We start from the raw sequence: 24,635 nt of genomic DNA on the forward strand, positions 1-24,635 counted from the left end.
CCTCCTTCTTCTGGCTCTATCCAGCTTTCAAACGGGGGTCACTGAGCATATCTACAAAACAAATGCACTTTAGGGTAAGGTCACACCTGGAGATTTGGGGAGATTTAGTCGCCCGGCGACTAATCGCCTCTTATTTGGGGCGACTAATCTCCCCGAACTGCTTCCCACTGTCTTCCACCTGCTAAAATGAAAAAAAACACCTGTGGCATGGCACTCGCGATGCTTCGTTTTCCAAAGCCGCCCAAAGTTGCCTCACGAGGAAACTTCAGGCGACTTCAGGAAAATGATGCACCCGCGAGTGCCGTGCTGCAGGCGTTTTTTCATTCTAGCAGGTGAAAGACAGGGGGAAGCAGTTCGGGGAGATTAATCTTCCCAAAGAAGAGGCGATTAGTAGGCGGGCGACTACATCTCCCCGAATCTCACAGAGTGAGGATAAACACGAGGAAACTTCGGGCGACTTCGGAAAACGAAATGCTGCGTGTGCCTACCCCCAGGCGATTTTCATTTTAGCCGGCGGAGGGCAGGGGGAAGGTCGTTCGGGGAGATTGTCCCCCCGAAGAAGAGGCGATTTGACGCTGGGGCGACTAATCTCCCCGAATCTGCTAGTGTGGACTGACCCTAAAGAGCATGGTTTACTTTTGTCAGTGGAGTATATTTAACTGGTCGCTATGTAGAGGAAAGTATAGTAATTTTTATTCTGTGGTTAGACCTGTTTCATTATAATTGTGTAACAACAAGCGCAATTATCTGGTTGTTGGCCATGGCCACAACAATGAATAATGGATTAAACTTATAATACTGTTATTTTGCAAAAACAATTAAAACAACGGTTTCATGGTGTATTCCAGATTTGAACTCAAGAATTTGTCTGACCTAATAAGATTCATGGGTATTATGGCACCTAATCTGAGGTAACATTGTACTCCATGTGTGTAATTTTACTGTACAGGTATATGATCTGTTATCCAGAATGTTCGGGAACTGGAGTTTTCTATATAATAGATATTTCCATAATTTGAATCTTCATTAAGTCTACTAGAAAATCATGTAAAGATGAAATAAACCCAATAGGCTGGTTTTGTTCTAATAAGGAATAATTATATCTTAGTTTGGATCAAGTACAAGGTACTGTTTTGGATAAAGTGAAGCCTATGGGAGACTTTCCATAATTTGGAACTTTCTGGATAACGGGTTTCCAGATAACGGATCCCATAGCTGTACTGTAATAATGCACAGCGCTGCATACACAAGTAGACATACATATGTTTGTGCTAATAAAAGTCTGGAAAAAAATAGAGCTTTCAAGGGTAATGGCACAAAAATAATCAAAATGATCCTTCTACTTCAGTAGAGTTCTTTCCAGTCAAATTGAAGGGCTCTACATTCTTTTTGGTTGCATTGGCACACTTAGATGATTAGCAGGTTCTCTTATCGCTGGGCTCGGAGCATTCACCTGTCTGTGGATTTCATTATGCACTTTGCATATGTACATCGATCACAGCCCTCCGCCGTATCAAAGTCTATCAATCAAAATGTCTACTTCACGTAGATTCAAAGGACAACACAAATTGGTGCTGCATCGGGAAGGGGAAGGGGGGCAGAGTGAAATTTTTTAAACTGCTTAAATAAATGGCATTTCCTGTAGAAAGGCCATAACATCACTCTGCCAGACAGATTTGCCTTACACTAACATTGCAAAAGAGCCAAGCCGAGCTTTATAAGGAATTGTGCACTGCAGTGACAGTCTGCTCAAATGAATAGGATAATGTGGATTGTAACAAAGTTAATGCATGTCCAGGTATGGAATCCATTTTCTGGAAACCTATTATTCAGAAAGCTCTGAATTACAGAAAGGCCGTCTCCCATAGACTCCATTTTATCCAAATAATCCAGTTTTTTTAAATTATTCCCTTTTTCTCTGTAATAATAAAACAGCACCTTGTACTTGATCCAAACTAAGATATAATTAATCATTATTGGAAGCAAAACCAGCCTATTGGGTTTATTTAATGTTTACATGATTTTGTAGTAGACTTAAGGTATGAAGATCCAAATTATGGAAAGACCTGTTATCTGGAAAACCCCAGATCCTGAGCATTCTAGATAACAGGTCCCATACCTGTACTATTTTTAACGTAGAGGCATCTCCTCCAGTCTCTAACCAGTGTGTTTAGGTATGCCCAGTCTGCATAACTCTCTCTGCTGCTGGCCCATAGCTGATTTGGTAGCTTCTCAAATAAATGAGTTCAAGAAAGGCATGGGTTATACACCTATATCCACAATAAGGGGGTTATTTACTAAAATCTGATTTAATCTCATTTTTTTAATAAAAAAATATTGACCAAACTCCCATCCAAGATTTTGCCTTATTATAAAAATAACTTGAACAAATCGTATCAGGAAAATAAATCAATTAAATTGAGGGAGACCCCAAATCATAGGTTTTTTGGTTTTTTTAGATTTTTTTCAGGTATTTGCCTGAAAACCCCCACATTTTTCAGATTATCAGGCTAAACCCAGCGCAAACCACGATATATTCAAATTTGGATCTACCATTGACTTATACATGAGCTCGACAGTTTTGACATGGCAGATTTTTGGATTCTGGCTATTGTAACCCTTGGGTATAATAAATCTTGAAAAATTTGAGGGTTTTTTTTCCATGGAAAAATTACATTTTTGCCCCAAAAAGCCTGACCAGAAAAAAAGTTTTAGTAAATAACCCCCCCAATAGTTTGCATACCTTCAGGGGCAGACACAATTAGCATTGGGCACCTTTGCAGAAATAGTGCAAGGCCCCCCATTGACACATCTCCTTCCCATGGTGTACAAGTTAAAGGGAATGTCAACCCAAAAATAATAGTTTGCCTAATAAAATAAAACATAATTCTTAGCAACTTTGCAAAATACATGCATTACAATTTTTCTATGGTTTCCAAGTAACTGTATTTAAATATATGTATTGCTACTGAAAGCAGTGTCTGTCTGTCCCTTTCTATCCTCTGCCCTGATGGTTCAGACTGTTGATAAAATGTAAGACAAGGCAGCTGATTAACAGGCCTGACTTTTGCTGGGGAACAAAGACTTTTGCAACATTGTTTAAAAAGAAACAACCAGGCCTTAAACTAGTGCTGCTTTCAATAGCAATTGTTTTAACAAATAACAGTAAGGGGGTTATTCACTAAAATCCAAATTTATCTTATATTTTATTTTTAAAAAACCACGACCAACCTCCCATGCCTGATTTTATTAAAAAAAACTCGATTTAATTGGATTGCAGAAAAACTCAATTAAATCGAGCGAAAACCTGAATCGCTCGAATTATAAATCCTGAAAAATTTGAGTTTTGCCTCAAAAAGCCTAACCAGAAAAAATGGAGGTTTATTAAATAACCCCCCTAGGGGGGTTGTGCTGGGATTAGCGCTGGGTTTAGCCCGAACATTCTACTTTTATGGGGTTTTCAGGGGCAAAATTTTGAGTGATTCAGGATTCGATAGATTTTATTAATAAATAAGATAAAATCTGACATGGGAGTTTGGTCATGTTTTTTTTTTTAATCAGATATGAGATAATTCGGATTTTAGTCTCTTTGAATGTTGTTCTCTTTTATTATGCAGATTTTTGTCATGGGATTAATTTGCCCTTTAAGTGCTCATTTTGAGTGCAAATGCAAAGTGGACAAATGACCATGTTTTTCTTTAGCCACAATGCAGGACTTTTTTTTCCAGAATTCCAGCATAACGGATCCAAAAACAGTTTTTCCTGCTCCGAGGCTCCCTTGCACCCATGCCACCTGTACGTTCTACCTTATTCAGCAGAAGTTCTGCGAGTATAGAGGAGCATGTACAGACACAAGTTCTGCCCTCTGCAATGTTGTGTCATAAATTTGATGTATAACTTCTATGTCTACTTAAAACATTTTTTAAACATTTAGTTATCTACTATTTAACCTGTGCCATATAGCCTTTTTTTCAATTTCCACCATTTCTACACAGCAGCTTGTTTATATGAATTATAGTTGTGTTTCTGAAGCAAACACATCAGTTTTACCAGTGCAGGGAAACAGTATTTGATATTTTCATTACTTAAAAACACTTTCACTTTTGGTGTTACTGTTCCTTTAAGCATTGGGTTTAAAGTGAAAATTATTCTTCTATGCGGGGTCCCGGGACCCTCTGAACCAGACAAAATAAAACATCTCTAGCTGTAACAGCTGTTTTAGATCAGTAAATCAATAAAGGTGTATGTGCCAAAGTGTCTGTGTTAGCACTGGAATTCAATGAGCAGTCTGTAAAGGATTTCACTGGGTTTGCCAGTTCCCACCTGGTAAATACAATAGTACGGCAAAGTCATCTCTTTACAAATTCCAGCTCTACTGTAATATTTTAGGAGCAGGTTCATTGAAGTCTGTGAGGATGGGGGTCTGATCTGCTTTTCTCTTCACTGTGACTGAACCGTGGCACAGAAGAATTAAAGATGAGGGCTTTATCATTCCTCTGCCCAATTCTGAATTTACCATTTAGTTATAAATGCTCCCTGCTACTGATGTGACACCGTGCTAAGCTTTCCTCCATTCTCTGACCCAGCAGCCACAGGAAGAATGAAATGCTTCCACAGTCTCATTGCTCATGCCTCTGGCAGATCTCCTCTCCTCCTGTCTGCCTGTTGCCTTTTGAACCTGTCACTTAGCCATATCATTGGGGCTGAGGAAAGGGGAGGAAGCCAAACGAGAGAAGGAGGAAATCATCTGTTTGCTAATCACCTTTCACGAGCAATGAAATTCTGTCGGCTCAGTGCCAGCTAGGTACAATTTAGAGGGAGAATGAGGGGGCCCATGGTGTCACTCAAGGTGGATATTTATCAGAGATGACAGTTTGCAAATATCTCAATCTTGGACAAGACTGTTTCAGTGACACAAAGGAGTGTTGTAAAATTGGAAGAGTCAGCAGCCAACATTTATTCCATCAAGAGCTATCCAGGCTTCGGAAATCACTTGACAATCAAGTGGCTGCATTTAACTCTTTATTAGGCCTGTTTGCTAATGGCTCTCCTACACATTTTGCTTCCCATACACCGAAATGCAGGGGCTGATTTAATAACATTTGGATTTCTAATTTTTTCACAAATGGTATTTTTTTCAATAAAAAATTGAGATTCATGAAGTAGAACAACCACGAAGGGCTCTTTCTCACGAGCGGTTGTAGCTGCGCTCCCCTGCGTTCCGTTTTTCTGCGTTCAGCCGCAGGGGAGCGCAGGAATAGACGCATTACATTTTTTCCATTGGGGCTGTACTCACACAGGTGCCGAATGCAGGAAAAATGCAGCATGTTGCGTCTCAACCTGCGTTCGGCGCCTACACGCGCCTACAGCCCCATTGGAAAAAATGAAATGCGTCTATTCCTGCGCTCCCCTGCGGCTGAACGCAGAAAAATGGAACGCAGGGGAGCGCAGCTACAACCGCTCGTGAGTAAGAACCCTAAGGGGCCCATTTCTTAAACCTTGAATTTTTCTGGTTGAGTTTTTAAAGGCAAAAACTCAAATTTCTAGAGGGAAAAAAAACTTTTAGAGATTTATTACATCCTGAAGATGCTAAAAATGCAAAATTACTCCAACTCAAACCTGTCGAGGTCATGTAGAAGTCAATGGCCAATGTAGATATTCCTGGACATCGTGATCCGCACTGATTTTCGTCCAATAATCCGATAAATACGAGTTTTCGCGATGACAATTCAATAATGACGAGTTTTTGAATCGTACAATTAGAATTGACACATACATTTGTTGCAACGTTTTTTTCATTACATTTTTTGGAGAAGAATTATTGATAAATGAGTTAAATTTGTGGATGGGAATTAGGTCGACTTTGTTTTAATCTTTTAGTAAATAACCCCCCCTAATACAAAACTGCACTGTTGAGGTCCTTATTTTTTTTTTTTTATTTGTCAAAAAAAAGTTTTAGAAACATCCATATTTTTTAGAGCATCCTTCAGAGTTTTTCCCGTTCATATTTTTTTTATATTCAGATTTTCATGGCATTCGTGGTTTTAGAGAAATAGAGGTTAATCGTGCTTTCAAAAACCTAAATTTTGTCCTTTAATAAATGGTCCTCTAAATCTGACCAGCCCACTATCCTTTGTTTTATCACTGCCAAGTAAATATCTATTCACAAGTTGTAATAATACATTTATAAGGATGCAACATTTAATGTGCCAATGGGAAAAGGTTACTTGTTTCAGACCAGTTTCATTTTATTTATCATCTAATGACAAATGGCTTTGTATTGCAGCCCATCTTGCAGGAAAGTAAGAATTTTTCAATAGAGCTGCTTAATATGGTAACCAATTACATGGGCATTCTGAGGATGGTATGATTTGATTCTGATCCAGGATGATATCATAGAACCAGGGCAAAACATTTCAGCCACTGAATAAACCAAAGGAAATACAGGATCTATTATTAATTGGTAATTCTGATTACAAAACTGCTACAGCAATTGTTCTGAGCACTCTTAAAGACACAAGTATTTTGCTAAATGAAAATAAAAAGTGTAGAAGCTGTATGTCCGTGAAGAACCTGTTACCCAGAATGCTCGGGACATGGGGTTTTCCTGATGGAGGTTATTTCCGTTATATTGGATACCTAAAGTCTACTAAAATAACATTTAAATATGAGTTAACCCCAACAGAATTGTTTTGCATTGAATAAGGATTAATTATATTTTAGTTGGGATTAAGTACAAGGTACTCTTTTATTATTATTGAGAAAAAGGAAATCATTTTTTAAAAATTTGAATTATTTGATTAAAATGGAGTCTATGTGCGATGACCTTCCCGTAATTCGAATTTTTCTGGATAATGAGTCTCCAGATAATGGATTTTAATATTAATAGTTTTTAATATTTGCTTTATAAACTAATTTCAAACCAGCAAGTCAAACTCCAAGTCATACAGGGCATGGGTTAGACCACTATAAGAAAAATGTAATAAATGTTGGTAACTGAAAAAATATTCGCAATGTCAAAAATTATCCCTCTGTGGGAACAAATTTTCCTTTGTGCGAATTTAATACAGCTTTTGTGAATCCGGAATCTGTCTAGCGACCACTTCCGACAATAGAAGAAGGTTTGCGAATTTTATAGTTTGCGTAGTGAATGTAATAAAAGTTCTTGCTGAAAAAGTTGTTATGTTTGCTCCAAAATATTACGACATGTTCAAGCACTTCTTAAAAACGGGCAATACGCAATGAAAATCCGCAATGCAATAACAGTTTAAGGAAATATATTACATTGCAAAATGCTAATTTGTATTCCTATTTGTGCAAATTGTTTTACTCTTTGCAACTTTTATTACATTCCCCCATATGCATACAATCACAAAAATAAAGTTTTGAAAGGCGAACAGACCTAGGGGCAACAGGGCAATAATGAAAGCATGCATTAAATGCGCCTGTACATGGAAGCAAAGTTCAAACCACCCATTTGTGACCCCTCCCTCTGTCACTGCTGATCCCAATATGCACTGCACCTCAATATGGTGGATGACCATGTCCCAATCTGCTGTCAGAAGGTCAAGTATACAGTGTTCACATATCTTCTGACTTTCACTGATGTATTTTCAACTGATCTCATGGTCTCCCTAGATACATGTGCATACTGGTAACTAAAAGTTTGTTGAGAAATCAGTTCTGGGTTATTTGTTAAAGACAACTCTCCGGGCTAGGCAACATTAGCTATTCTGACATGTTTGCCCTTGTGTCAAACACTTGGGGTTTTTATAGTGCCATTTTTTTTACAACTACCCTTAGCCTTCAATTACTATCAGACAAGAAGAATTCATATAGACAGCGCTGTTTGAATAGCTTGTAAAAGCTTCAAGCTCACTCTCTCAAGTAGAACAGTGGATTTACTTTGCTACACAAGCTCTGAATATTTATTTAATTGGGACCATGTGTGTGTATACAAGATATAATGAGAAAGAACAATGTTTTGATTAGTGTTCAATAATTGCAGTTAGATAAATGTAGTTAAAGGAATTGAGTCCCAGCACACACACACAGGAATTCACAAGAATTTTAAGGTAATTCTGCTGAAACGTTAACCCAGCAACTCCCTTTCTCTTCAAAGGTAGTTTTTCCTTAAATGGAGACTGTAGCTCAGCACTAGGTAACCTTTTATGGACACTGAACTGATTTAGCAAAGATTCTAACTTGAACTTTTGTAGGTTTTTTTTTTTACATTGTAAAATAACAATAACAATGAATCCCTTTTGAAGCAATTACAATGACTGCTTCCAGTTACAATGATGTCACTTGGAAACAAGATGAATGGCTTCATCGTGTGCCACCAAACTGCCAATTAGTGCTGATATCAACTATTTAATCTGATAACTAAAGTGCATGGCAGTTGAGATGCCTATATTCCAGAGCACAAGGCATGGTCTTCCTTGGATGATACATTGGATGAGGCCAACCTTCATTTTCACTTTGTTAAACACCTCCAGAGAATGGTGTGGGATTTCATTTAGGTTGCTCCGAGGTCAGTAAGAATAACACTCTCAATCTATAAAGAAGTGTTTCCATGCCTTTCATTGGATGAAGTAATCACATTAGGCTGTATACATTTTCAGCCTAAGCGTCTGTGAAGATTTTCATTCATCCAGGTCATGGTATATCTGTAGGAATAAGTCAAATCAACTGGACTTGCTGTGTTTTTTTTCCTTGAAGACATTTCACCAGTCATCCAACTGGCTTTCTCAATTCAGAATGACTTGTAAATAAGATCTTTCTTCAGCAATATATCCTCTGGATATATCCAATCAGCATATTCTGTTTATCATAATATAAAAATAGGCATTATTTGTATAAAGTGGAGTCTATGGGAGACGGTAGTTCCATAATTAGGAGCTGGATAATGGGTTCCTGGATAACAGATACCATACCTATACTAGTATATCTGAAGTCAGCATGGTACCGCACACAGCAGAACTTCTACTTAACAGTACTTGGTTTTTTAAGGGTCATTTTAATTACATGCTGTGACTTTCCTAAGTAACAGACAGATATTAAACAATCACTCACCATGCTAAACTGACTCAATGGATAAACAGATGTCTTTATACATTTGTGTGTTAGTAAGGCCTACTCACAGTGGCCCAAGAGAGCTCACAAGCTCTCCAACAGTATTAGTATGATGCTGGAGGCAGTGAGTGCTGCAAGACCTGCATGTGCCATATATCCACCAAACTACAGGACACTTTTATGTAATGATAGATGTAACCTTTTGTAGGGATGTGTAAAATAGCCACCCCTAGTTAATCAGGCAAATTCTTAGGGGCAAATTTACTAAAGGGCGAAGTGACTATAATTCGCCAGCATGACATCATTTCGGAACTTCGCCGATTTACTAACGGGCACTGGCGCAAATTCGCTAGCAAAGGAGATAGACTCTAGCGCTACTTCGCACTCTAACGGCAGGCAAATTGTAGCTCTGGTGAATGGACATAACTATACAAATTCACTAAGATGTGGATTTTACTGAACCTCTTACACCAGACTTGCCTTCCCACCTCAGACCAGGCGAAGTGCAATCGAGTAGATAGGAGTTCTTTTACTTTTTACAGGGTGATAGTCTGAAAAAGATAGTAAATTTTTTTTCGCTTTTTGGTTCTGCTTATCGTATTATCGGTAGTGCAACTTGGCAAGCATTCGGTACCCTGGACGCAACTTTGCATTTTTGTGAATTAGCGTTGTCCTGGCTAATCTACGCCTGGTGAAGTGTTTCAATGTCAGCAAAGCCATTACTGACGCAATTTAGGAGGTAAGTAGATTTGCCCCTTATTGTTCTAGACACCTAACTGTGTCCTAATGGGTACTTGTGTCAATGCTCTGCTTTATGCTATGCCCCTGAGATTCTCAATAGTGACAGTAGATGGCACTGTGCTAAAGTACAAAACCCTTTGTAGCCATGCTCTCAGGGTCCATCTCGTGCTGGCTCTAGCCTGAGCAGACAGGCAGAGCTCGAGTGGAACCTAGACAGGTCAGATCTAGAAAGGATAGGCTTCTCATCTTGAGAGGTCACTCTAGGAGTGACAGATAGGCAGGTTATTTAGCTGAGCCGCTCAAGGCTCTGACGAGGAGAGGATTAAGATCCCAGGTACTAATTGCCCAGAACTAAGTGTGTAGACTTAGGGATGCAGAATTCCCCTAGGTTCCACTTAGGGAGAAGGTTGAAAACTGGGTGTACAAAAATAGAGACAAAGGCACACTCACTTCAATGCTTCTGCATAAATTCAAAGTGTTTTATTTTTATTTCTGCTGAGATCTCACCAGAAATAAAAAGAAAACAATTTGAATTCATGCAGAAGCATCGAAGTGAGTGTGCCTTTGTCTCTATTTTTGTGAAGTTACAGTTGCACTACACCCTGCCTCCACACCGTTTGCGAGGGATTACTCCCTAAGATTTAAGGTCTCATCCGGAGCACAATATTGGAAGTGGAGCTCATAGAAAGAGAACGGTGCACTCAATTTCTGCTGATACCATGAGAGCCTCCAGTTCAGTATTGGTCGACAGCACATGGACAATGGAGTGTTTGCAGGACAGATGGTTCTCAGAACCACCTGAAACCTATGTTCCAAAATTTTCAGCCTCACATTAACAGAAATTAATTATCAGAGTTGCCCCCCCCCAAGACAAATAACAAAATATCAATACAAACACAGCCTCTATATACAGCAGAATATGCCTATGGGTCTGCCGTGTTTTTGCTGGTGCAGCTCTTTTAAAAGAACAGGTAGACATAATTTCTAAACGCGTTTGCTTTTTCTCTCTTTACCAGATCATTCCTATGCAATGTGAGCTCCCCGCAGAGCTCTGCTAAATGAGACACACATGGGGGAGTAGGTTTTAATAAAAGGGAAAGCTTTGGAATTTATTCGTTTTCCTCACTGTGCTGGGATATATTCTTTTTCTTTTTTTTTTCACAGAAACATCTGTGCAGCTCCTGAGTGAGACAGGCTTGTGCCATAGAAAAGCCTTAGCCTTTGAGTGCAAACCTGTTGAAATATTATCAGAAGGCACAATTAAGGTTGAAACACATGAAGTAACCCAGCTTTCTCAGGCAGAGTGCCAAAGTTTACACACCTGTGAGCCATATGGGATTCCAAAGGGCTTTCTTTATTTAACATTTACATCTTAGCTTTAAATGTACTAATATTTTAATCCGTAAAATGACCCAGTATTGTGCATATTACAGAGTTATTAAATATACTGTACAACATTGCACATTACATATTTAACTATATATACTTATTCTGGTAGAGACTTGTCTTTGGTTAATCATTTGCCTAAACCTCTGCATGCCAGTGATGAGATCCATAAAATGTGCAAAAATCCTGCCAAAAAAATATACATCAACATACAAATTACAAGCTGAATGTATCAACTGAGGACACGAAGGAAGATATAAATACAATATGTGGTTGCATTTATTAAAATTGTCCTCTATCCTTTGTCCTCTATCTACCACATTGCACCCCAATACTATAGTATGTTTATAAGAAGAGAATGTCATTTTAAACCAATTAAAATGGCAGCTAATACTAATAGTTCATCCATTTTGATTCCCAGCATTATTATTGTGTGCACTTTTTATTGTCGATACCTATGATATTTTTAACAAAATGTCAAAGAAAATGTTCTCCACTTTATAAATCCTGTTTTTTCCTATGAAGGACTGAAGAACATTTTTTGACAAAATGAAGAAATCATGACATTTCAACAAAAACTTTTTGCCACTTTGTAACTAGGCTATTCTTTGTGTACTTCAAGAAAAAACATACAAATTACAAAAAACAAAATGTTTTTACTTTGGCAGATAAGAAATAGGGCCCATAATGCTGCTCTTGATTCTTCACAGTTGGAGGATACTTACAGCCATATGAAAAAGTTTGGAAACCCCTATTTATTTCTATTTTCTAGTTGTGTTTATCATTGGCTGAGCTTTCAAAGTAGCAACTTCCTTAATATATAACATTCCTTATGGAAACAGTAGTATTTCAGCAGTGACATAAAGTTTAATGGATTAACAGAAAATATGCAATATGCATCACAACAAAATTAGACAGGTGCATAAATTTGGGCACCCCAACAGAGATATTACATCAATACATAGTTGAGCCTCCTTTTGCAAATGTAACAGCCTCTAGATGCCTCCTATAGCATTTGATGAGATGACGGGATTTTTGACCATTCATCCATACAAAATCTCTCCAGTTAAATTTGGCTGCCGAGCATTGACAGCCTACTTCAAATCATCCCATAGATTTTCCATGATATTCAAGTCGGGGGACTGTGACGGCCATTCCAGAATATTGTACTTCTCCCTCTGCTCAAATGCCTTTGTAGACTTCAAAGTGTGTTTAGGGTCATTGTCTTGTTGGAATATTCAACCCCTGCGTAACTTCAATTTTGTAACTGATGCTTGAACATTATCCTGAAGAATTTGTTGATATTGGGTTGAATTCATCCAACTCTCGACTTTAACAAGGGCCCCAGTCCCTGAACTAGTCACACAGCCCCACAGCATGATGGAATCTCCACCAAATTTGACAGTAGATAGAAGGTGTTTTTCTTGGAATGCGGTGTTCTTCTTCTGCCATGCAAAGTGCTTTTTGTTATGACCAAATAACTAAATTTTTGTCTCATCAGTCCAAAGCACTTTGTTCTGAAATGACTGTGGCTTGTCTAAATGAGTTTTGTATACAACAAGCGACTCTGTTTGTGGTGTTAGTGCAGAAAGGGCTTCTTTCTCATAATCCTGCCATACAGATGTTCTTTGTGCAAATTGTGCTGAATTGTAGAACGATGTACAGATACACCATTTGCAGCAAGATGTTCTTGCAGGTCTTTGGAGGTGATCTTTGGGTTGTCTGTAACCATTCTCGCAATCCTCCACATATGCAACTCTGTATTTTTCTTGGCCGTTTTACAGCAACTGTGCCTGTGGCTTTCCATTTCCTGATTCCATTCCTTACAGTTGAAACTGACAGTTTAAACCTCTGAGCTTTTTGTAGCCCTCCCCTAAACCATGATACTGAACAATTTTTGTTTTCAGATCTTTTGAGAGTTGCTTTGAGGATCCCATGCTGTCAATCTTCAGAGGAGAGTCAAACAGAAGCACAACTTGCAATTGGCCACCTTAAATACCTTTTCTCATGATTGGACACACCTGCCTATGAAGTTCAAGGCTTAACGAGCTAATCCAACCAATTTGGTGTTGCCAGTAATCAGTATTGAGCAGTTACATGCATTCAAATTAGCAAAATTACTTTTGCACAGCCAGTTTTTCACATTTGATTTAATTCTATGCAACTGAATACTGCTTCACTAAAAATCTTTGTTCAGAAAACACCTCAGTACTCAGATGTTCCTGGGAAATGAAAGACATACCACTGTTATCTTGAAAGTGGAGTAAATTATTATGCAGGTCGAGAGAGGTTCCCAAACTTATAGAAAATCTTCATGCCAATGGATAGTCATGATTCAAGCATAATAAATGCACACAGTAGCCAGAAATGATAAGCATTTGCTTTATAACTCAAGAAAAGCTTTGTCAACACTGATAAGTATACACGGGTGTGGGATCCATTCAGTTGCATTTCAGGCATCAAAGCCACCTGAGGCCCCTGGTAACCCCTGGGGAGCTGCCGCCTGAGTCAAGCTACTCACCTTGCCTCATGGCAGAAACCCCCCTGGAGCCATTATCCAGAAACCTGTTATCCAGAGAGCCCTGAATTATGGGAAGGTTGTCTCCCATAGACTCTATTACAGTGAAGTAATTCAAATGTTTAAATGATTTCCTTTTTGTCTGTAATAATAAACCAGTACCTTGTACTTGATTCCAACTAAGATGTAATGAATCCTTATTGGGGCAGAGCAATCCTATTGGTTTAAATCATCTTTTTAGTAAACTTGAGGTAGTAAACTTTCCCATATCCGGAAAACCCTCAGGCCCGAGCATTCTGGATAACAGGTCCTACACGTGTACAATGATATAAGTATATAAGTATTTTTATATAACATGTAAATGTAATTATTTTTCTGTCTGCTTAAAGGAAATAAACTGATAATAAATTGTGTCTTAAAAGGAACATGTTTCCATGCAGTAAGTACTAGTTGATTAACCATACCCTGCCTGACTTTGTACTGTAAAACGTCCTTCAGTATATGGCACCAGAGTATACTGCATATGGCTTTGAATTCAAAGATCCCAATGATTAAAATCTTGCCTTTTCCTCCAGCTCTCAATGTGTCCTAGTAATAGACAGTGATAATAATTATATGTGTGCAGACTGCATTGTTTACTGAAGGGGAGCAGAGATTTCCATGCCTTTGATTTCCGTGTTAGTATATTACCTGGATACAGCTACTTCTCTCAGCTTCAAAGATGCTGAGCATATGAAGTACTTGTATTGAGACACATACAAAACCCTGAAGGATGATCAATAAGATGTGTTTATGTGGAGTGAGGGCACAGCAGCAAATTGGTACATTTCTTCTCAATTCTGGTGCAATCCATTGGTAAAATATGCCATTTTTTGTAAACGGGAGTTTAGAGAGACTCTTATTTAAAGGGATACTGTCATGGGAAAACATGTTTTTTTTCAAAACGCATTAGCTAATAGTGCTACTCCAGCAGAATTCTGCACTGAAATCCATTTCTCAAAAGAGCAAACAGATTTTTTTATATTCAATTTTGAAATCTGACATGGGGCTAGACATTTTGTCAATTTCCCAGCTGCCCCTGGTCATGTGACTTGTGTCTGCACTTTAGGAGAGAAATGCTTTCTGGCAGGCTGCTGTTTTTCCTTCTCAATGTAACTGAATGTGTCTCAGTGAGACATGGGTTTTTACTATTGAGTGTTGTTCTTAGATCTACCGGGCAGCTGTTATCTTGTGTTAGGGAGCTGTTATCTGGTTACCTTCCCATTGTTTTTTTTGTTTGGCTGCTGGGGGGGAAAAGGGAGGGGGTGATATCACTCTAACTTGCAGTACAGCAGTAAAGAGTGATTGAAGTTTAATAGAGCACAAGTCATATGACTTGGGGCAGCTGGGAAATTGACAATATGTCTAGCCCCATGTCAGATTTCAAAATTGAATATAAAAAAATCTGTTTGCTCTTTTGAGAAATGGATTGCAGTGCAGAATTCTGCTGGAGCAGCACTATTAACTGACTCATTTTGGAAAAAAAAAATTTTCCCATGACAGTATCCCTTTAAGGGGTTTTATTGCAGACATAGTTCCTGTGTATATTTGTAAAAAGAGGGTACAATAAGACATCAGACATTAGGTAATATAAAATGCAATGGAATATGCTATCGTTGTAAGAGATACAGTAACTATTATGATGAAACACTTGCAGCTTTGGATACTCACCTAGGCCTTAAAGAAGAAGGAAAGGTTAAAACTAAGTAAGCCTTATCAGAAAGGTCCACCTAAATATACCAGTAAACCCTCAATGCTGCTCTGAGTCCTGAGTCAAAAGAAACACTGCATTTCTTTCCTTCTATTGTGTACACATGGGCTTCTGTATCAGACTTCCTGCCTTCATCTTAAACCTCCTTGCCCCGGGCCTGAGCATGCACCAAAAACCTTTCCGCCATTTCTAAAAATGACTGCATGTAAAATACAACTAGTAATTATCTTTATTAGCAGAAGTCTTCTGCATGCTTGCCTCTCCTCTGTGGCAACTTGAGACTTTTGAGATTCATGCTTTGCTTCTTTATACAAAACTGCAAAAATATGTTAAAAGAAGAGGCATTGGACACCTAGTCCTATAGCTAATGTGGAGCACCCAGCATTTAGCCCTTGAGAGCCAAGAGAGGTTTTTTTAATAACAGCCAAAGTGGCACAGTTTTAAACAAAAAAAACTCCCAGAATTATATATTATCATTGGCAGGTGAAAAAATTAAATCCCATTGACGAAAACAATGCCATCACCTCCACACTGAATTCCACAAAATACTGTGGAGGTTAAACCCATCATTTGTTCCTTACTAGCGAGATGCTCCATAGCAAAATGTTTAAGCAAGATGTCACTTCAAATTTGGCTGAAGGTAGAAGGGAACACTGGCCTAATTGAGATCTGGGAGCACTTTGGAAACGCTATTACATGAAACTTAAGAAGCTTAACTAAGTAAAATCAAGGCAGCACCTGGTGTCAGCAGATAATTGTGTTATACAAGGGGCATGTTAGACCATCACACTTGGTTAGAACTTGATCTACTTCCACTTAGAGCCTTATCAGCTCCATACAGAGTTGAATTACAGAAATGTCCAGTTTGATGGCATTGTCCCTGGGGGGTGAAGTAACATTAACCCAAACATTTTCACTTTGCTTTCTTTTCTATCAGAGCATGAAATCTTTATGGCTTAGGTTGTTTCTGACTTTTGCTGAGAGTTATTCTAATAGAGACAAATTAGCATGATTCAATGATCTGGAAGGAATAAACAGTGCTTACTTTGTTTACGCTAATGAATTCCATCCAATGTGTATCTGCTACCTCCTTCCAGACTGATGGCAGAGATATTTTAACTTGTAGCTACATCTGGATTAAAAGCACTAGTTCCCCTCAGCAATGTTTAATGGGGTTGCAGTAAAGAGAATGCGTGCATTCACACCTCCAATGCCAAGATTAACTTGTGTCCAGAATTTTAAGTATGTCTAAAAGCTCTTTTGCATTTATGGCCATTGAAGCTTTATACCAACGAAGCACAGAACACCGACAGATACATTGCAGAGATAAAGACATGGAATTAGCAGTCAACAAGAATACTCACTTGAAGGAAATGCTTTTTATGTTCCTGATTTTAGGGAATTTAAATTAATCGCAAAGGAATAAATTGTCTCCAGACATTTCCAAAAACATAATATGGTTTGATTAGTTGCATTAGCTCGTTATTTAGGTGACAAGAGAGAGAGGTCGGTTAAGCAACAGAACCAAACACTTAGTATTCAGCTGAAGTTTTGCAGGGCAGCGCTTTTCGGAGAAAACAAAAACTATGTTACTACTAATGCAGATGTATCAGTAAGTTCTAAAGTTGAAAGTTCTAGTTTGAGGGTTATTTTATTTTGAATGATCTTGTTACAGCAGTGATAAGGCTTTTATTGTAAGAGAAAAGAACGGTTGGGACAGACAGAATGTTATTATGAGTATGAAACTGGGTCAAGGATCTAAAAAGTATAACAAAGCTAAGGAAAGGCAAGAGGCTCTTATTGACCATGAAATGTAACAATTTCAATATTTCCTTAGAAGATTATTTTTTAAATTACAGTAAATTAATAAGGTGGGATGTAATTTAAATTACAAGCATTGTTTGAAATGGCCTTTTTGCAAATGTTTGGTGCTGCTCACAATGTAAAATGATTTGCTGGCGATTATTACATCGCTCATTACCACTAAGCAAAGGCTAGCATTCAGGGGCGATCCTGCCCATTTTGCAGCCTTCGTTTTTGCCGCCCCCGTCCCCACGGCACTCACCTTTTCATCGCCGGTCAGGGGTCGGGGGGTCCACAATGCTATTGCAGAGAGCGATATTGTGCTCTCTGCACTAGATGAGCTGAATTTTCGAGTTGAAAAACGGAAATTAGGCTTTTAAAGTTACCAGGAACGCCATTTTTGCAACCAGGGGGGCTGCCGTCTGAGGCTAGTGTCTCAACTCGCCTCAACTCACAGAGTCCAAAAACTAAAAGCACTCAATATATACTCCCCAAAGGGCTTTTGTAACTAATAAGAAAACCTACAAGATGCCAAAGTTTTTCTTCATTACAAACTTGATTGAATATTGCCAAGCTTTTTTCGGCATGAAACCCCGCGTGATTAGTAAATTCTCACAGAATTTCATTAAAGATAACTTTTAAATGGGCCTCCAAGTGTAATATTAATAAAGCTAAAATATCATTCAAATAACATTGTTATAATTAAAACTGACTGAATCAGTAAAAAGACCATTTATTTGTAATGCAAACAAATCACTAAAAAATGCCAACTGGATAATTAAATTGGCAAATCATATGAGTCATAAAATTCAAATGCTCTAGAAAGGAATTTGCTCCAATTTCAATTTATTTGGATTAAATCTATCAAGACGTCACCTGGAATCCCGTCACCTCTTTAAAGGGATATTATCATGGAAAAAAATTATTTTTTTTTAAAATGAATCAGTTAATAGTGCTGCTCCAGCAGAATTCTGCACTGAAATCCATTTCTCAAAAAAGCAAACAGATTTTTTAAATTTAATTTTGAAATCTGATGGGAATAGACATATTGTCAGTTTCCCAGCTGCCCCAAGTCATGTGACTTGTGCTCTGACAAACTTCAGTCACTTTTTACTGCTGTACTGCAAGTTGGAGCGATATCACCCCCTCCCTTCCCCCCCAGCAGCCCATCATCAGAACAATGGGAAGGTAAACAGATAACAGCTCCCTGACACAAGATAACAGCTGCCTGGTAGATCTAATAACAACACTAAATAGTAAAATCCAGGTCCCACTGCGACACATTCAGTTACATTGAGTAGGAGAAACAACAGCCTGCCAGAAAGCAGTTCCATTCTTAAGTGTTGGCTCTTTCTGAAATCACATGACCATGCAAAATGACCTGAAATGGCTGCATACACATCAATATTACAACTAAAACTATAAAAACTACAAAAATAAAAACGACACCATAAAATTATGAATCACTTTAAAGACATGAGGTTTAGACCCTCTGACTTTATAAAGATTCATTCAAAATACTTTTTTAAACTACTACAATGGATTGCTTACAGTTTATTTAAAATGGCCACTCACATTAGATGCGATAATACAACAACCACTAAAAGTATGGTATAATATTAGTATTGACCTCAGAGTTTATTGATATTATACTCCTAATATCCATCCAATATACATCTATCAATATGCTATCAAAGTTGGGGTTGGAGAAAAGAGGACATGAGCACAATAGAGGTCATTATAGACAGATCACTGGAGATATATTTGTTCCCATAGAAAAACTAAAAGAACCAGAGGTCACCCCTTTAGACTTGAGGAACTGAACTTTCTTTTGAGGTGGTCGGGTGAGGGCAGTCAGGTTGTGGAATGCTCAGGTGGAATGCTCAGGTGATGTTGCAATGGCAGATTCTATTGATTAACAGAATTTTTACTCCTGCATTACAATATTATTAATTTCATTCCAAGCTTTTTGACTATTTTACCAAATGTATAGAAACTCAAAAGCAAATTCTCTAATTCTCTAATGAAACAGTGAAACTAAATGAACAACCAGCAAAAGGAGGGTCTACCTCTGGTACAGTCCTTTGTGTGTTTGCAGAATGCTGATGTTATTGACAGAATAAAGTGCCATTAGAGATCCATGTCACCTTAACACTAAATGGCCAGTGCTTAGTAAAAGAGCATCAAAGGACATTTTAATGTCACAGACTTTCCAAGGGAATTTTGAAAGAATATTTGTGATTGGCCAGCCTATGAATGTAAAGGACAACAGGCAAATGTAGAAACAAATGGGATAGCAATTTTCTTCTAATCAAACCCTACTTGAGATTGATTTTTAGGCAAACGTTTATGTCATATAGATTTTCCAGCCCTGGCGACATTTAAAAGTCAGAGTGTATGTTTCCCTTATGCTTAAACTGCCTGATATGATGGAACGAGTTGTCTGGGATGACAACACAATGACCTACAAATCCTGCATCTATGGTTGTTGCTTTTATGAAGTCTTTATGAAGCAATAAAATAACACATGTTTCAACCCCTAGTGGTTAGTACGTGCATGTTTAGTCTCCATTGATTGCCAACACAGTATCTACTTACTTTCATTTTCTGATGTGATTATCATAACAATAAGACAAAATAACAATGACCTTTACTAAGATATTTTTTTTTTAAATATTTTTATTTGTGTAGTTCCTTGCAGAAATATACCATCACATTACATTCTGTTAATATCAAAATGCATACTCCCGATACATTCACAAAACGGTACGTACCGGCCATGATACAGAACTACATTTTATGTATAAATGCGAACCACTGTTTTCGTTTCAACAATAGTGTCAACAATTCAACATCATACCACAAATCGAAATACAAAACAAACAGAAAAAAACAAAAAAGACCTTTACTAAGATATTTAACACAACGCATTCAAGTAAAATAATATCTAGTGTTTCATTGAGACCTCTTTGATATATCATATTAAGCTAAAAATAAATTGTAAGAATGGTTTTCATGTACATATCTTTCTGTGGGGGTTTCATGCAGGACATGTTCCCACCATAATGATTTCAAAATTACAGTCCACACAGGTGCTGCTCAGCTTCAAGGAGAGAACATCTTTTGGGGGGTTCTATATGCCTTGCTACCTACATAACGGCTATGCTTGTGACCCAAATGCCAGAATGTCATCTGATAAGATATTACAGACCAGATAGGTTCTGCTCAGCTTTTGAGTCTAAGACAGTAATACTAAGAAGAGAAAAGAATTTATAGATTATGGGTTTACCCATAAACTCGCTCCTGGAAGGGCAGCAAAATCATATGTGGTGTTAGCATATTAGCCGGTAACATCTTTTGGGGGTTCCATATGTCGTGCTACCTATGTAGTGGCTATGCTTGTGTCTTGAAGGCCAGAATGTCATCTGAGGAGAACCCCAGTCTACTTAAGGCACAGCATACTATTTTCAAAGGATGGCAAAGATTTAAACACTTCTCTGGAATCTATAAGACACATACAATGGACACCTAATATCATCTCTGTATAAACATTGGTCGATTTTCCTTAGCTTTAGCTGTTTGTTCATCATTTGTTGATGTAACGTGTGACATCTTTTTTTAGGTCTATAGTCACATACTGCATGGAAGAGTCTATTTCTTGATAACCGGTTGATTTTGATCTGTTTTCTTCTTCAAAATGCTGATGTACAGAGACCAGTCAGAGCAGTATCAGTCACTTATCTGAGAAAGCAAAGTAGGCAAGACTACAGTGCAGCAGTGCATGCAAAATGACCCTTTCATGAAAGATCATTAGGATTCAAATATGATCAAGATGTCCATTTAAATGAAATCATTAGATATGGCTGTAATAAGACTCTCTCAGTTGGCGTTGCGGGTATATGCCCACACCCATTTACCGTTACAGTGACTCACATGTTATCCAGTGATATGCCATTAAGCACTTCTTCTTTCTGATCTTTAAGTGTTTATTGAGACTTACGGGTATGTAATGCTTTCATTGTTCCAGCTATTTAACATTTTATCAAGCATGCTGAATTTTATTTGTAATTGGGCACTTTTTGGAACATTTAAGTGCTTGTAGGCTTGACTATTGCATTGACAATATGCTCAAAATAAATTACTTACAATAAATTTGTTTAGCAAAAAGAACACAAAAGCTTAAATCAGTCCAGCACTTTGCACAGTTTGGGAGGTATCAGTAAACAACATTGTAATGTATTTCTAACACTTAGGGGCCAATTCATTAACTTCGAGTGAAGGATTCGAAGTAAAAAAAACTTCGAATTTCGAAGTGTTTTTTTGGCTACTTCGACCATCGAATGGGCTACTTCAACCTTCGACTACGACTTTGAATCGAATTATTCGAACTAAAAATCGTTCGACTATTCGACCATTCGATAGTCGAAGTACTGTCTCTTTAAGAAAAAACTTTGACCCCCTAGTTCGCCACCTAAAAGCTACCGAACCCAATGTTAGCCTATGGGGAAGGTCCCCATAGGCTTGGCTAAGTTTTTTTGGTCGAAGGATAATCCTTCGATCGTTGGATTGAAATCCTTCGAATCGTTCGATTCAAAGGATTTAAGCGTTCAATCGAATGATTATTCCTTCGATCGTACGATCGCAGTATTTGCGCAAAATCCTTTGACTTCGATATTCGAAGTCGAAGGATTTTCATTCCCAGTCGAATATCGAGGGTTAATTAACCCTCGATATTTGACCCTTGATGAATTTGCCCCTTAAATACCTCAATGTTTTAATATTATATTATGCCATTAACGCCCAAACTACTAATATTTAGTAGTTTTAATCTGCAAGCCCTAGCATCACTTCACTTCAAAAAAGGATTGTAAGTAGGACAGGTAGTACTTCCTTGTATTATTGCATTAGTAGGCCTCAGAGGGGCTTGGTGGCTATCTAGCAATTGTCACTTTAAAGAACCTATACTAATTTAATATCATAAGACTCCCTAGTTTGCTTGCTTGTTTTACAAAGATAATACCCATGAGCTTTTGAAATGTTCCATAATGATGTTTCATATTTGGATTCAAAAGAGTGGAGTGTATCCTCCATATAACAATGACTGCACCTTTTGAGACCCTGTATTTGTCTTTCACTATTCCACATGGCTTTTAACACACCAGAGCTGTGCGGAAGGAAGAGTTAAGTGTAAAGTAGGGGGCAGCAACAGTAAGTTTATAAATGTCACCAGTAAAGGAAAATGTCCAAGCACTAAGTCATTGGGTGACGTTAAAGTTGAGTTATAGTTTTTCTGTATCTCCAGTCAGTGACCTAAGCATACATCATAGCCGTACATTTATAACTGCTTCCCATCCTTCATGAAGTGAACCATCTCATCCCTCACAGCAAAATTAATGACTTGGAGCTGGAAAGCAGTAAAAGTCACCGCTACAATTCTGACACTTTGGTTACTTGTGCCAATACAGGATGCTATGATATGCTTTATTTTTACAACAGCCTGAATTTATAGGGGAAATTTAGCTTGTATAGAAGTACAGTAGAAGTACAATTAACTTTCACTTCTTATTCCTATGAACATTAAGCAAAACACACTGCAGCACTATACAGTATATGTTATCCTGTGTGCGTCAGTAGAAGTCTCCAACAGACCACTATATGCTTGATATGGTGATTAAGTACTTCTCCCAAGACTTCCCCATTCTATTTAATCCCAATATCAGAGTGTGGATGGTGCTAGTTTATTGGTTGTATTTTGAACTCTACATATTACACGTTTTTCCCCCATTTTTGAATATGTTATGAATAGATGTACGTGTGAGTAACAAGGGAGTTTAAGCACCATATCCTTACCACAATCTAAGGGTAAGGCCACACTGGGCATTTTGGGGAGATTTGGTCTCCACAAAGACGAGGTGATTAGTCGCCAGGCGACCAAATCTCCCCAAAACACCCAGTGTGGCCTTACCCTTAGATTGTGGCCAGGCATTCTAAGCACCATGGCAGGAGGCCATGTTATGCACAATAGGCTGCAAAGTCTTCGGGCGACTTCGGAAAACGAAGAGTGAGGGAAGCCGTTTGGGGAGATTGGTCGCCGCAAAGACGAGGCGATTAGTAGCCAGGCGACTAAATCTCCCCAAAATGCCCAGTGTGGCCTTACCCTAAATGGATTCCAAAAGGAAAGTTTTTATCAGCAGTGATAATTTTTGGAAATCCACCTAGAGTATGTAATCTGTAGATAAAGCTGTACCCACGGAAGAGCTTCCTCCCAGAACGCTTGTGCTATCCATGATTTTTATACTTAATGGAATAAGGCTTTTTCTCTGCAAATTATATTACAAATACATGTATAGGATCCATTATCCAGAAAGCTCCAAATTATTTAAAGGCCATCTGCCATAGACTCCATTTTCATCAAATAATTCAACATTTTAAACATGATTTTCTTTTTCTCTTTAACGATAAAACATTACCTTGAACTTGATCCCAACTAAGATATCCTTAAATTTATTTATTTATTATTTATTTATTTAATGTTTAAATTATTTTAAAGGAGGAGCACTCCCTAAACGTATACATCAACTTGCCTGGGTGCTGTAAAGTGACATAGTATTGCAATCAGTGGGAATACTTGTGAAAAATCTAAATTTATTGAAAATAAAATACATTTTTCAATCAATTTTGATTTTTCACAAGTATTCTCATTGAGTGCAGTATTATGTCACTATAAAGCTCCAAATTAAGTCAAGGCCGTCTCCCACAGACTCCATTTTATCCAAATAATCCAAGTTTCAAAAAATGATTTATTTTTCTCTGTAATAATAAAACAGTACCTTGTAATTGTTCCCAACCAATATATAATTAAGCCTTTTTTGAGGCAAAACAATCCAATTGGGTTTCTTTAATGTTTACATAATTTTCTAGTAGACTTAAATTAGGAAGATCCAAATTATGGTAAGATCCATTATCCGGATATGTGTGTATATATGTATATATATATATATATATATATATACACACACACATAATATATTTAATATAAAGCTTTTTATTATGGAACCTCAAAGTGCTATAAGGATTATCTGCACCCTCGCAACTTATTAATGCTGTGACCTTAACCAGCAGCTTCAACCTTCCAACCTCACAGTATACTTGAGCACTGTTCTAACTATGGAATATTACATAGATTTAAAAATCAGAGACTTATTATTGCAAAAGGGATAGATGGGAAGCAGATATGAGAGTTATTTTTCTGTTTTCCTTAGTTATTTGAAGCAAAGCACAGGTTATCGGAGCAGCGCATGAATAAAAGATTTCTGTCTGGTAGAGCGCACTCACATCTAACGAGGGGGAAAAAAGACAAAT

The sequence above is a fragment of the Xenopus laevis genome, chromosome 3L (genome assembly GCF_017654675.1).
Source record: "Xenopus laevis strain J_2021 chromosome 3L, Xenopus_laevis_v10.1, whole genome shotgun sequence".
NCBI classification, from domain to species: domain Eukaryota; kingdom Metazoa; phylum Chordata; class Amphibia; order Anura; family Pipidae; genus Xenopus; species Xenopus laevis.